The 13,665-nt window shown below is 37.3% G+C and overlaps 1 protein-coding gene across 5 annotated transcripts in view; it reads right to left on the bottom strand.

Annotated features, from left to right (window-relative positions):
* thsd7bb (thrombospondin, type I, domain containing 7Bb) overlaps window positions 1–13,665 on the bottom strand; it is an 86,312-nt gene that overhangs the window by 64,896 nt on the left and 7,751 nt on the right. The window lies entirely within an intron of this gene.

The following is a 13,665-nucleotide window of genomic DNA, read 5'->3' as shown; positions in this document are numbered from 1 at the left end:
TTAATCAACAGAAACTCATAATATTATTGAAGTTGATTTGACAAAAGAAAAAATGTTGTGATAACAAATCATGAAAATATTTTATTTTTTACAGTGCACCATTCAAAAGAACAGAAATATTGTGAAATATTAAATTAACTGCTTCCTATATTAATATATTTTAAAATGTAATTGTAAAAATGTAATTCCTGTCATGGAAAAGCTAAATTATTTCTTAATATTATCAATGTTGAAAACAGTTGTGCTTCTTAATTTATTTATTTTTTTTTTTTTCAGGATTCTTTGATGAATAGCAAGTTCAAAAGAACAGAATTTACTTGAAATATAATTTTTTTTTTTTAACATTATAAAAGTTTTTACTGTTTTGATTTAATGCATCATTGATGAATATGTATTATGTTTTTAAACTGACCTTTTGAATGTAAATGGCAATCCCCCCACCCGCACCGAACATAGAACAGGATAGTGAGGAGAGTAAATCCCTGCTGTCACCAAATAGTGTGTTCACATTGGAAAACAGACACCTAAGAGTCAATGGCGTCAACTAGGTAATCACTTTAGTGTCAGTGATAATCCACATGTCAGAGTGTGTACGTTTTCTCTAGTTCATCTAATATGGTGTTTCGGTGTGTGCGTTCATAAATATGTACATCAATTTCCTGTTTTATCTTGTAAAAAGAGTCTCTCAGACACTGTGGCATGAGTCATTACTGGGCGGATCAGGTAACAGGCTTGATGGCACACTGTATGCAGTGCTCGGTGACAAACTGACCTTCCCTGCTGCTGAGTCAATTACAGTTCAATTAGGACACAGACCCTGCTGCGGACCCAAGCTCTGCAGCAGGAAGCATATGGCAGCTATATATGGCCAAACCAGCTCCAGCTCAGCTGGATATGGTCAGAAATACACTTATGAAGCAAAGTGGAAATGAAAGAATCAATAAAATGTACTTTATATAGGGTTCAAATGAGAGCTGTGTGCAGCTACTGGACTGAACATCTGTTCTTGTAATTTCCTTGGTGGCTGGAGGCAGCTAGGACTTAAATATGATGAGGTGTAGACCTTTAATTGGTAAAAGTGTATGAAAAATGGAGTGACTGCAATTACAGACACATGCAAGGGCTTTGAGATTTCAGGCTTTCAGGCTTCAATAGAGTCAACTATATTTAAGAAAATTCAGGGTCCAAAATTTGCATTTACCAAGCACCAAATGCAAGTTAAATTAGCTTTGGCGACTATTTCTATAACTATAAGTTATTCTGCAAATAATACAGGGTTTAATTAAAAGAGTTCCAATTGATAGTCTGACACTGATGTAAAAGACAAACAATTCATTAAAAAAAAAAAAAACATACAAAAGAAAACAAGCGATTAAACCACCAACACGAAAATATGAGCAACACAATCAGATGTTTTCTGTAGAGATCTCGTGTATGATGCTGCGAGTCACATGGTAACATTCACTGGAGAAAACGGTGGAAAAATTGCATTGCCTAAGGGAAGAAAATATAGCTTTAATATTAAAAACGATGTAAAAGACAATTTTGTGGCCAGTAAGGAAGATTTATGGCCAGTAAATTTACCGACCATTGGCCAGTGCAGCAAAAATCTAATACTGGACCTTGTTCAAGTGCATCAGAAACTATGCCTTCTCCTATAGCTGAGATGAAAGCAAACAGTCATGTGACAGCATCAGTCATTCAGTAACACAAAATTGGACAAACAGCAAAGACTTACTGCTGGAGAACTGAAGAGACAGAGGAAGAGCGAGAAAGATAGAGAGTCTATTAGTCTTTGAGCTAATTTTCACACAGATTGAAATACTGTTGTTTTCATGTGTGCCACACTAATGAGAGATTCTGCATAAAAAACAGTCCGGGAAGTGAGTTTCAAAGTGATTCACTTAAAGCAAACTCAACATGTTTTCGAGTTGTCTTTGATTGTCTTTTCTTTCATCTGTTCTTCACAGTCCCATTGTGATTCCTAGCCGTGAGGCCTGAAAACTGGGCTCAGGATCTTTGAGAGCTGGAGTCACTGTCTCAACTCTCATTTGAAACAACAGAGAGAAACTCTCAGACAAATGTCGACACTTCAACCCTGTTTTTATAAAGCTTTCTTGTTTTATCTGTGAACGCCGCGGGTTTGCGAAAGATTAGACATTGCGTTAGCACTGATAGATTTGGAAGCGGTCCTTCTTATCGTAGTGACAGGTACAGGAATACAAGGATGTATCTACATGCTCGTGGAATAGAATAAAATAAAATAAAATAAAATAAAATATGGTTACAGGCCAATCAGAATATTAAAGGGTTAGTTCACCCAAAAATTAAAATAATGCCATTTATTACTCACCCTCATGTCGTTCCACACCCGTAAGACATTCGTTCATCTTTGGAACACAAATTAAGATATTTTTGATGAAATCCAACTCTTTTTTGATGAAATCTCAAAGCTTTCCGAATCTTTTGTTTCGAATCAGTGAGTTGGGTCGTGTATCAAACTGCTAAACTGCTGAAATCATGTGACTTTGGCACTCCGAACAACTGATTCGAAACAAAAGATTCGTAAAGCTTTGAAGCAGTGTTTTGAAATCGGCCATCACTAGATATTATTGAATTAAGATATTTTTGATGAAATCCAACTCTTTTTTGATGAGATCTCGAAGCTTTCCGAATCTTTTGTTTCGAATCAGTGAATCGGGTCATGTATCAAACTGCTGAAATCATGTGACTTTGGCACTCCGAACAACTGATTCGAAACTAAAGATTCGTAAAGCTTTGAAGCAGTGTTTTGAAATCGGCCATCACTAGATATTGTTGAATTAAGATATTTTTGATGAAATCCAACTATTTTTTGATAAGATCTCGAAGCTTTCCGAATCTTTTGTTTCGAATCAGTGAATCGGGTCGTGTATCAAACTGCTGAAATCATGTGACTTTGGCACTCTGAACAACTGATTCGAAACTAAAGATTCATAAAGCTTTGAAGCAGTGTTTTGAAATCGGCCATCACTAGATATTGTTGAATTAAGATACTTTTGATGAAATCCAACAATTTTTTGATGAGATCTCGAAGCTTTATGAATCTTTTGTTTCGAATCAGTGATTCGGGTCGTGTATCAAACTGCTAAACTGTTGAAATCACGTGACTGCTGAAATTAAGATATTTTTGATGAAATCCAACTCTTTTTTGATGAAATCTCAAAGCTTTATGAATCTTTTGTTTCGAATCAGTGAATCGGGTCGTGTATCAAAATGCTAAACTGCTGAAATCATGTGACTTTGGCACTCCGAACAACTGATTCGAAACAAAATATTCGTAAAGCTTTGAAGCAGTGTTTTGAAATCGGCCATCACTAGATATTGTTGAATTAAGATATTTTTGATGAAATCCAACTATTTTTTGATGAAATCTCGAAGCTTTATGAATCTTTTGTTTCGAATCAGTGATTCGGGTCGTGTATCAAACTGCTGAAATCATGTGACTTTGGCACTCTGAACAACTGATTCGAAACTAAAGATTCATAAAGCTTTGAAGCAGTGTTTTGAAATCGGCCATCACTAGATATTGTTGAATTAAGATACTTTTGATGAAATCCAACTATTTTTTGATGAGATCTCGAAGCTTTATGAATCTTTTGTTTCGAATCAGTGATTCGGGTCGTGTATCAAACTGCTAAACTGTTGAAATCATGTGACTGCTGAAATTAAGATATTTTTGATGAAATCCAACTCTTTTTTGATGAAATCTCAAAGCTTTATGAATCTTTTGTTTCGAATCAGTGAATCGGGTCGTGTATCAAAATGCTAAACTGCTGAAATCATGTGACTCTGGCACTCCGAAGAACTGATTCGAAACAAAAGATTAGTAAAACTTTGAAGCAGTGTTTTGAAATCGGCTATCACATTTTTTTTGGTGCACAAAAAGTATTCTCGTCGCTTTATAATATTAAGGTTGGACCACTGTACTGTATTTTGAGTAGATTTCTTGATCTTGAGAAGTTCGGTGACATCGCTGGCAATAGAGACCTCACTGGGCCACTGGATTTCATCAAAAAAATCTTAATTTGTGTTTTGAAGATGAATGAAGGCCTTACGGGTGTAGAACGACATGAGGGTGAGTAATAATTGAACTACCCCTTTAACAGCTCAGGTGATGTCTGATTAATCCCATTGACATACATTGGGTTGTCTGAAGTCACTAGGTTGCTTCTAAAAATCCTCAGTGCCGGTGTGGACACTCAATCTCTGCCAAACTTCAGATGCTTTGGACACTTTGAAGGGCCAGACATGACCAGCTGCTGTCAGCCCTTTAATGTCTCTGTAGCATCACTGCAGGATCATCTCTGAAGTTTTCAGACTCTAGCAAAACTTCACAAGTTTCACAAAGTCCTGGACCTCTCCATTGCAAGTTCCACAGCTTTGAGATCAAACAGATGGATCCTGGTGTCTGGTTTGTAAGATTCAATTAGAATGATAAAAAAAGACAACTTTTGAGTAGCATTTCTCAAATAAAAGAACAAAATATTGTGCAAAAATTTTACCTTGAGGGGTACAACCACTTGTTACTGGTGTTCCCTGAAAGGTACCCCTCTGTACCTTATCTACCCCTAAAAGGTGCATATGGTACCTGTCTGCATGGATGCAACAAAATTGCTTCCATTATAATTAAGTAAACTGTCTATTATTGCAGTAGCAAAAAAAAAGAAAAAAGGAAGACTTATAATATTAAAAAACACCTTAAGGTGCTAATATGTCGCTAAAAGGTACAATTTCTACACATTATGGTGTAATAACACATTACTTTCACAGCTTCCAAAAAGTAATTATCTAATTATTGTATTTCAGAGTCACATCCCTGTGTCTATGCGCTTCAATAAAGAACTTTTCTTTTGAAAAAATCCCTTAAAAGTGGATAAATTTACCAGTGCATCCTACACTGTAAAAATCTATCAAAATGCTACAATAAAAACCTGTTAATATAGGTGAACAGTTAAGTTATGTACGGTGAAAAACAGTAGGTGTTTAAAATCACATTATATGTAATTTTACTGTAAAATACTGTCAAATTTGTGTTTTTTGCAAGTATAAACTATGAATTAACATAATTTACAGTGAAAAGAAGTAAAAGGACATTCCCAGAAGGAATCTGTTGAACTGATTTATCAATTCAAGCAGATTGGTATATTAAAGGGTTAGTTCACCCTTTAATAGCATCAGTGGTTCAGAGCACTGCCAAAGTCACGTGAACCATTAAAATTTCAAAACGTAACAAAGACTCATTTACTGAAATCACATGACTTTGGCAGTTTGAGATCATTTGATACATGCTCCGAACCACTGGTTCGAAACAAAAGATTCGTAAAGCTTTGAAGCAGTGTTTAGTTCAGTGATGAGTGTAGATATTGTTGAATAACGTTGTTTTTTTTGGGGTTTTTTTGGTGCACAAAAAGTATTCTCATCACTTCATAAAATTAAGGTTGAACCACTGTAGTCACATGAACTGTTTTAAATATGTTTTTAGTACCTTTCTGGGCATTTGAAAGTCCAAGTTAACTTGCTTTCAATGCAGGCCTCACAAGCCATCTGATTTTATCAAAAAATATCTTAATTTGTGTTCTGAAGATGAACGAAGATCTTACGGGTGTGGAATGACATGAGAGTGAGTAATTAAACATTTTTGGGTGAACTAACTCTTTAAAATTATATCACTTAATGAAATATGTTGTTATAAGCTGTAAAATATATAGACACCATTATGCCATCCTGTAATACCTGAAACATTGTCAACCGTATTTTTACGGTGAATTTATGACAACCACAGCTCCTTTTTTACTGCAAATTTAACAATATTTTTTTATAGTGAGGAATCAACTAAAGCTACCGGAAATGTCAAATACACTGCACTGCTTTAGACGTGTCTACTGTAAATCATTCTAACTCACCAACAATTTATTTTTGCACAGCACATGCTGAGACACTCTCATACAATGCCTGATACCAGGAACCTTCAAGTGTGCAGAAAATCAAATCAGTGATCAAATAAACCAAGAGACTGGAGAAGCACAAACTACCATAACACTCACCCATGAGCTTCAGTCCCCTGACTGCACTTTGTATAACTTTTCTTTACAGCAAACATGGATTTATTTTTTAACACATCTGTCATACTTTCTCACTTGAAGCTTGTACCTGTAATAAAAGTGGTAGCACATTCAAGATATTCTTTTATCAGTATCCAGGTTCTCTGAGAATCAAAACCACAACCACTGCAAGAACATTGCCTTTTTCATTGCTAGTTCTTCAGAAATGTATTTGTAACAACAGTAATGAGGGACAAAATTATGCCCAGAAAGCTTGCAACTATCACCGCTATTCTTCAAAATCTATCTTAGGGTGCTTTCACACTAGTACATTTGGTGCGCACCCGGGGGTGATTGAGTTCGGTTTGTGTGGATGATGTTGACGCTGTCTTCCGAACTCAGGCGCGCACCAGCGAACCGTACCCGAATCCACCTAAAAAGGGTGGGAGGGGTTGATTCATGTGAACTCCCATTCGGTTCGCTGCCGATTTGAATGCAATCGTACTAAATAGCGGAAGTGAACTGCTATTGATAACGTATGATTTGAAAACTGTGAGTTTGTGTGTGTTCTCACTCACTTTCCTGACAGGCGTGACTGATGCACTGGACACAGAATGTATATCTAATTTCTGCTTGCCTTCAGCAGAAATGGACTCCTGTGTTCTTCAGAGAATTTGCAGTGCATTTGCGGCAGTTACATGCTGACGCTTTGGAAACAAAACATAGACTGTAAAAAAAGATGGACGACACACCTTCACTCTCTTCCACTTTAGTAAGTGAAGCCACCAGTGTGCCAATATGGCACTGACATCTTGAGTCTCGAGTCTCCGCAGTAGGAAACTTGGAGACCGAGTCTGCGCGGTAGGTCCCACCCACACTCCCACAGAATCAATTAATACAGTTTACTGAAGAACAACTCATTTTGTTGGTGTGAAATAAAGTTCTGGAAATGTAGAAATTAAAGTTAAAGCTCCAATCTCCTCTCGAAGATCCTGTCTGTTGCTGCTTCAGTGACTACTTCGCTCAAAAAAGCTGTCAATCATGATGTCAAAATCCGCGTTTTTATAGCATCAAATAACTAACTAAAACCAAACTTATTTAAAGAATGAACACAACCAACATCAGCGTGATAAAAACTGCCTAAAATGACAGAAACCATTGTTGGGAAAAAAAATTTGACGTGCAATTTGATTGTTTCGTTTGTCTCACGTCCCATTACATTACATGGAGAGGGCAGGATTTTTGACCTATACTACATCCAGCCACCTGGGGGTGATCGAGATGCTTTGGCTTCACTTTTCAGGACTTATGTGGCACATTTGAAACAAAACCAAAGGTTAAAAAAAACTCTTTCCAATTTGACACCTTCTTCTTTACATCTTGATGATGCAAGCATACCGTGGTTCAGACCCAAATAATATAAAGTGAACAGAGACCAAAGGGGGAGCAATCAAACTCTGGTATGGACCAAGCACAAAACAGTGGCAGGAATTCCTCCGTTGCACACAAACGAAGATCTGCTGCAAGGAGACGCATTTCTGACACCTACACCGAACTGTAATGGGCAACATAGCTCCTATGACGAGAAAAAAACAAGTATGCTTCAGCATTCTGTCCTTTTTAGGGTCGCATCTGGTGCCATCACATCCTGTTTTTGGTTCATTTAGATGTCTTTGATCTGCGTTGCGCTCATATTTTTGTCGAACCGTACCTGAGCTTGTTTGGAAGAGTTCACACTTTTGGTGGTCTAACTGACTGTTGTTGAAAAGTTCTGATCCATAGTATCAGTCAAGCCTGTTTTCGAATAAAATCAATTTTCAGTCATCAATTGTGCACAAAGCCGCCTAAGCTGGAAGCCCACCATCACTGTGCCCTGTGAAATACAAACAGGTTTGCTAGACCAGATTTTGTGATTTCCTGATGTTTTGGTAATGTTCCACATTCAGGGTCGGTGTAAACCTACAGAAGGCTTTGTGTGCTTTGTGTGGTGAAGGGTATAATCTTAGTTGCATGGGTCATGTTTTTGGCAGGCGACAGTTTACAGAGGTCTGTGTCTGCTTGGATTATTTAGAGCATGTCTATCTGCACCACAGTGACCACTTGGCCTCTACTTAGTGAGATGCTGAGGGCGACCCAACAGTATTAATTATTCAATCATGGGTTTTTCATAATTAAACTGAAGAAGCAGTCTGCGTTGAGTTTTTGGAGTTTTTATGTCGAATCTATGTGTGTGTATGAGCGTATGCTTTGGTTTACACTGGATCCCCTGCAGGCTGAGCGTCGTAATGAGGTTAATTAGCAGATTTAAAGATATGATACAGACAGACGCGCATGTGAATAGCAATGAGTGCTCCGGCACTCCATGTTTGGATTGATTTCCGCGGAGAGGAAACAACACACAGTTGTGCTCGCTCTCACAAACATGCGTGCACAGACACTTTAGTCTCTTTCATACATGCATTTCAAATAGGAATTTACAAAACTTCACCTGACTCTCCTTGCCAGACTAAATCAATGCTTTTCTCAGTGGAGCACTGTTGTTTGGAAAAGTCTCTGAAATATAACCTTAATTATAATTATATCCCTTAATTATTGAATGGAACAACCCAAGCGAGGAGCCAGAGGTGTTCACAACATGGCAACACATTTAATACAACAGCACAATTGAAATCATTTCTGGACAATAACAGTATAAATGCTTCCTCTGAGATCAAAAATGAACTCCAATTACATTCAAGTGCACTTTTAAACTGTCAAAAGACCAGTGTGCATATGTTAGGTGGAGTGCCTGCCCCTTTATAAATGAAATTAACATAATTTCCCCAGCAAAACCTTGATTATAAGTCCCCCCAACTACTGTACCCATTCATATAAATAATGGAAACAATAGCATTAATTATGAATCATGCAATGGGCTTTAAACATTCACATCACAGTCCAGTCCACAGCACACACATTCAATCTTCTGTCACTAATGTGCACTTGTAACACAGGAATCACATGTTCACGTCACAAATGCACACTGCATTTTTCTCTCACAATGGAGCTGAACAAAGCACCGATGGGCCCATTCCAAATTCATGACCCTCAGAGCCATAAAAATGGGCACACAAATATTTTATGGCTGTATAGATGGATACACATGCAAATCCATCACAACATAGATCTGTCAAAGTGACAGCAAGATTCCAGCCAGTGTGAAAAGAAAGGGAAGTGACAAAGGCAGAATGGAGCACAAAGGGAGACATGGAGAAAAAAAGGAAGGACATAGGACAAAAATTAAACAATGAGAACAATATGTAAAAAATTGAGGAGTTAAAAGGGTGATAGAAGAACAGGCAGACAGGCAGACAGACAGACAGACAGACAGACAGACAGACAGACAGACAGATAGATAGATAGATAGATAGATAGATAGATAGATAGATAGATAGATAGATAGATAGATAGATAGATAGATAGATAGATAGATAGATAGATTAGAAGTAGTTAAAGGCAGAATATGTAAGATTTTTGGATTAAAATATCCAAAAAAACACTAGAACAATGTTATTTTGTTGACTTGTGTACTTACATTATCCCAGATGTTTCCAGGAATGTTTAAATCCAGAGAAATAAGCAATTTTAACCAGGACACGAACTGTGTCAGTGCGTTGCCTATGAAACCATGGAAACACCAAAGACGCTTTAATATATTATGTGTTTTATTAGAGAGGTGAGCAACTGTTTGGATGAAACCTAATCATGTTATATAGCTCAACACAGTAAGTCTTATTGTTTAAATCTTGTTTTTCTTGATTTACAGCGAGTACCATGTTTTACCATGCCTAATATCGATCTAGCTTACTGCAATGTGCAACAAGTGTCTCAGGAGACGCCAAGCGAATGCACAGAGTAGCACTATAACAACTTTCAACACACAAATGTATCTAATATGATAAACAGCGCTGCTTTACCCCACATACACTTGACTGGAAGAAGCAGAAGCGGCAACTGCGGCATAATAAAAGTTCAGTGTGTCGCGCTCGTCTCTCATTAGCAATCACTCCAGAGACCTCTTTTCTGCTCGCACAGCACTCGCCCTGCTCTGCTTCATACTACAGTAACGTTAATAATCTCATCCATGAACATGATTTCTGTCTGATTCTTTTCCACCAGCTATAGAAGCGAAGACAACACCTCCCATGATTCCGCGAAATCAAGGCATCAAGCTACACCTTTGTTTTGAATCAGCGACCTCTAGTGGGAAAAATTGACATATTCTGCCTTTAAAGGTGCCCTAGAATCAGAATTTGAATTTACCTCAGCATAGTTAAATAACAAGAGTTCAGTACATGGAAAAGACATACATTGAGTTTCAAACCCCATTGTTTCCTCCTTCTTATGTAAATCTCATTTGTTTAAAAGACTTCCGGAAAACACTCGGATCTCAACATAACACCGACTGTTACGTAACAGTCGGGATCATTAATATGTATGACCCCAATATTTGCATAATGCCAGCCCATTCAACGCATTAGACAAGGAAAGGCAGTTAACGGCTGGATCTGTGCACAGACAAGGTAAGCAAGCAAGAACAACAGCGAAAAATGGCAGATGGAGCAATAATAACTGACATGATCCATGATATCATGATATTTTTAGTGATATTTGTAAATTGTCTTTCTAAATGTTTCATTAGCATGTTGCTAATGTACTGTTAAATGTGGTTAAAGTTACTATCGTTTCTTACTGTATTCACGGAGACGAGAGAGCCGTCGCTATTTTCATTTTTAAACATGTGCAGTCTGTATAATGCATAAACACAACTTCATTCTTTATAAATCTCTCCAACAGTGTGTAATGTTAGCTTTAGCCACAGAGCATAGCCTCAAACTCACACAGAATCAAACGTAAACATCTAAACAAATACTATACTCACATAATTCGAAGCATGCATACAGCATGCATGACGAACATCTTGTAAAGATCCATTTGAGGGTTATATTAGCTGTGTGAACTTTGATTATGCGATGTATATATAGTCGAGAGCTCGTGGGGCAGAGGGAGCGCATCTCTTAAAGGGGCGGCGCGCTGAAAAAATCAGTGCATAGTTAATGATGCCCCAAAATAGGCAGTTAAAAAAATGAATTTAAAAAAAAAATCTATAGGGTATTTTGAGCTGAAATTTCACAGACACATTCAGGGGACACCTAGGACTTATTTTACATCTTGTAAAAAAACAATCTAGGGCACCTTTAAGTAATTTCATTTTTTGGCAGATATATAAACAGTTCAATAGACAGAGAAATTGACTGACTGGTTGATTGACGGATCAATACTAGAAAGACATATAAACAGTTAAACTGTTAGATGGATAAACAGTTTGATAGATAGGTAGATAGATAGATAGAGAGACAGATAGGTGGACAGCCAGACAGAAAGTTGGAAAGAGAGAGGGACAAAAGCAGATAAGAAATTAGTTTGAGAGAATCAGAGCCATTAGCAGCCCATCTGTGAAGACCACAGGTAAGCCTTTGCCTGCCTCAACCTTAGTGGAAAATTCAATTAAAAGTGGGGCAGGAAAAGACAGCAGCCATATGTCTCATGTTCAGATGAGTTCTCTTTACAATTCAGGATGAAGTCCTGGGTAGCCTGCACCAACTCTTGTAACCAAAACACCTGCTTTTCACTTTTGTTTAGCATTTAAACAACACAAAGAGACGTGGGCAGATTTCCACCAAGGTCACATTGCCCACATAGATTCCCATTAAAGTCTTCAGACGTGTATAGAAACATCTCTTTATCTCTGAGGCTTTATCGGCTCACTAAATTAGTCTATTGACTGTCTGATGAGCTTGAGACAAACTTCATGACTGCCTAAAACAACCTGTGACTGGCATAGTCATGTAAAAAGCATCTCTTCAGTTCTCAGTTATTTCTCCTAGCCAGCACTGAGAGCAAATAGGACTTTCATAAGAGCAGAAGTATGTAATTTCTTTGCCACTGGCATCAAAATAATAGTAACACAATGGTAACAAGGTTCCATTTGTTAACATTAGTTAACTACATTAGTAACACAAACTAACAATAAAAAACTTATAAAGCATTTATTACTCTTAGTAAATGTTAATTTAAACATTTACTAATCCATTACTAAAATCAAAAGTTGTGGCTCTTAATATTTTAAAGGATCTAAGCTAACATAAACTAACAATGAACAGTTGTATTTTTATTAACAAAGATTAATAAAAACTGTTACAAATATATTGCTTATTATTAGTTAAAGGTGCTAAAGAGGATGTTTTGTTTTATACATTTTTGCAATATTACTTGAAACTGTCTTTACTAACTGATAAAAGACTATTTATTAGGTGCACTGAAAGGAATAATATTAATATACATCATCTGTGCACCAGGTAGGGCCTTAAAAACATCAGCCAATCGTTTACGCGACCATCGTGTAAACGATTGGCCCTCTGGCTTGTCAATCACTGCCATTACGTTCCTTGTGCGAGACGTGCGCGGCTGCGCGCTCCAGTAACTTTCCACACTCCACAGGCGCCGCATGCAATGTTTTTGTCAGGAGACAGGAGTAACAACTGCAGATTATGAGTTACCTGCGGTGAGTCCGACACAATGAATCCACTAACACGACACAGCGAATGCCGGTGGTAAACACTCGTGTTCCAATACTCGTGCACGAGTTTTGGGAGGCGTTCCCTCGAAATGAGCTGTGAAGGAGGGGGGTTGTTCTTACGCATGCGCTCATTTCAAAAACTCACTAACAGTCTTTGGTTTCTCAGTCGACGAAAAGATCCTCTTTAGCACCTTTAATGCACTAACTAATGTTAACTAATGGGACCTATATTACCAAAATAATGAGTGTTTTCAAACAACGTTCCATGAACACTCCCCATCTGCCATAGGTCACTCAAACAGATAGTCCCGCCCACAAACGTACGCTATTGGTTGACTCAATTTTTTGGTGTCAGGCGACACTCAAAAAAACTGTTTAGAAAAGCACCAGAGAATCAGTGTTTACATGTTTACAAGAAAGCAACCTACAAATTGCCTACTTTAGGTTCTTCTTTACATTAACCTGGAACAAGGAACAATATTTTTAACATCTTATTTTAGATAAAACAATTTTAATATTAACAGAAAATTACATGCATCACCTTTTAATGTCTTTACTGTGAGACCACATTAATCTCATGTATGTCTCCTCTAGAGTTTCAGAAGAGATCTCAACAATGTCACAAACAGCTCCGATTTGCCAACATACCAACGTCTGCAATCAAAAGTCAGACATCAGACATTTCTCATCAAAATCTACCAAGAGCAACTTATCAGATCTACGCAGTCTACATTAATTTCATAACTGTGCATGACAATGCTTTTCTCATTTGTGTCTATTTTAATTTTTCCTAAAGCATCTTAAAATAAACATCTAAAATGAAGTTTTAATACCTAAACCATAACTGAAGCTATAGATGAGCAGCCTTTGAGCAATAAAATGAGAAATATTCAGTAAAACAAAGTCTCACTGAAAAGATTGTAGATTATCATCAATCAAAAATGTCCAACATCTAAATCCGCA

This window comes from Megalobrama amblycephala, linkage group LG21 (assembly GCF_018812025.1).
Source record: "Megalobrama amblycephala isolate DHTTF-2021 linkage group LG21, ASM1881202v1, whole genome shotgun sequence".
NCBI lineage: Eukaryota > Metazoa > Chordata > Actinopteri > Cypriniformes > Xenocyprididae > Megalobrama > Megalobrama amblycephala.
This window is presented reverse-complemented; position numbering and strand designations above follow the sequence as displayed.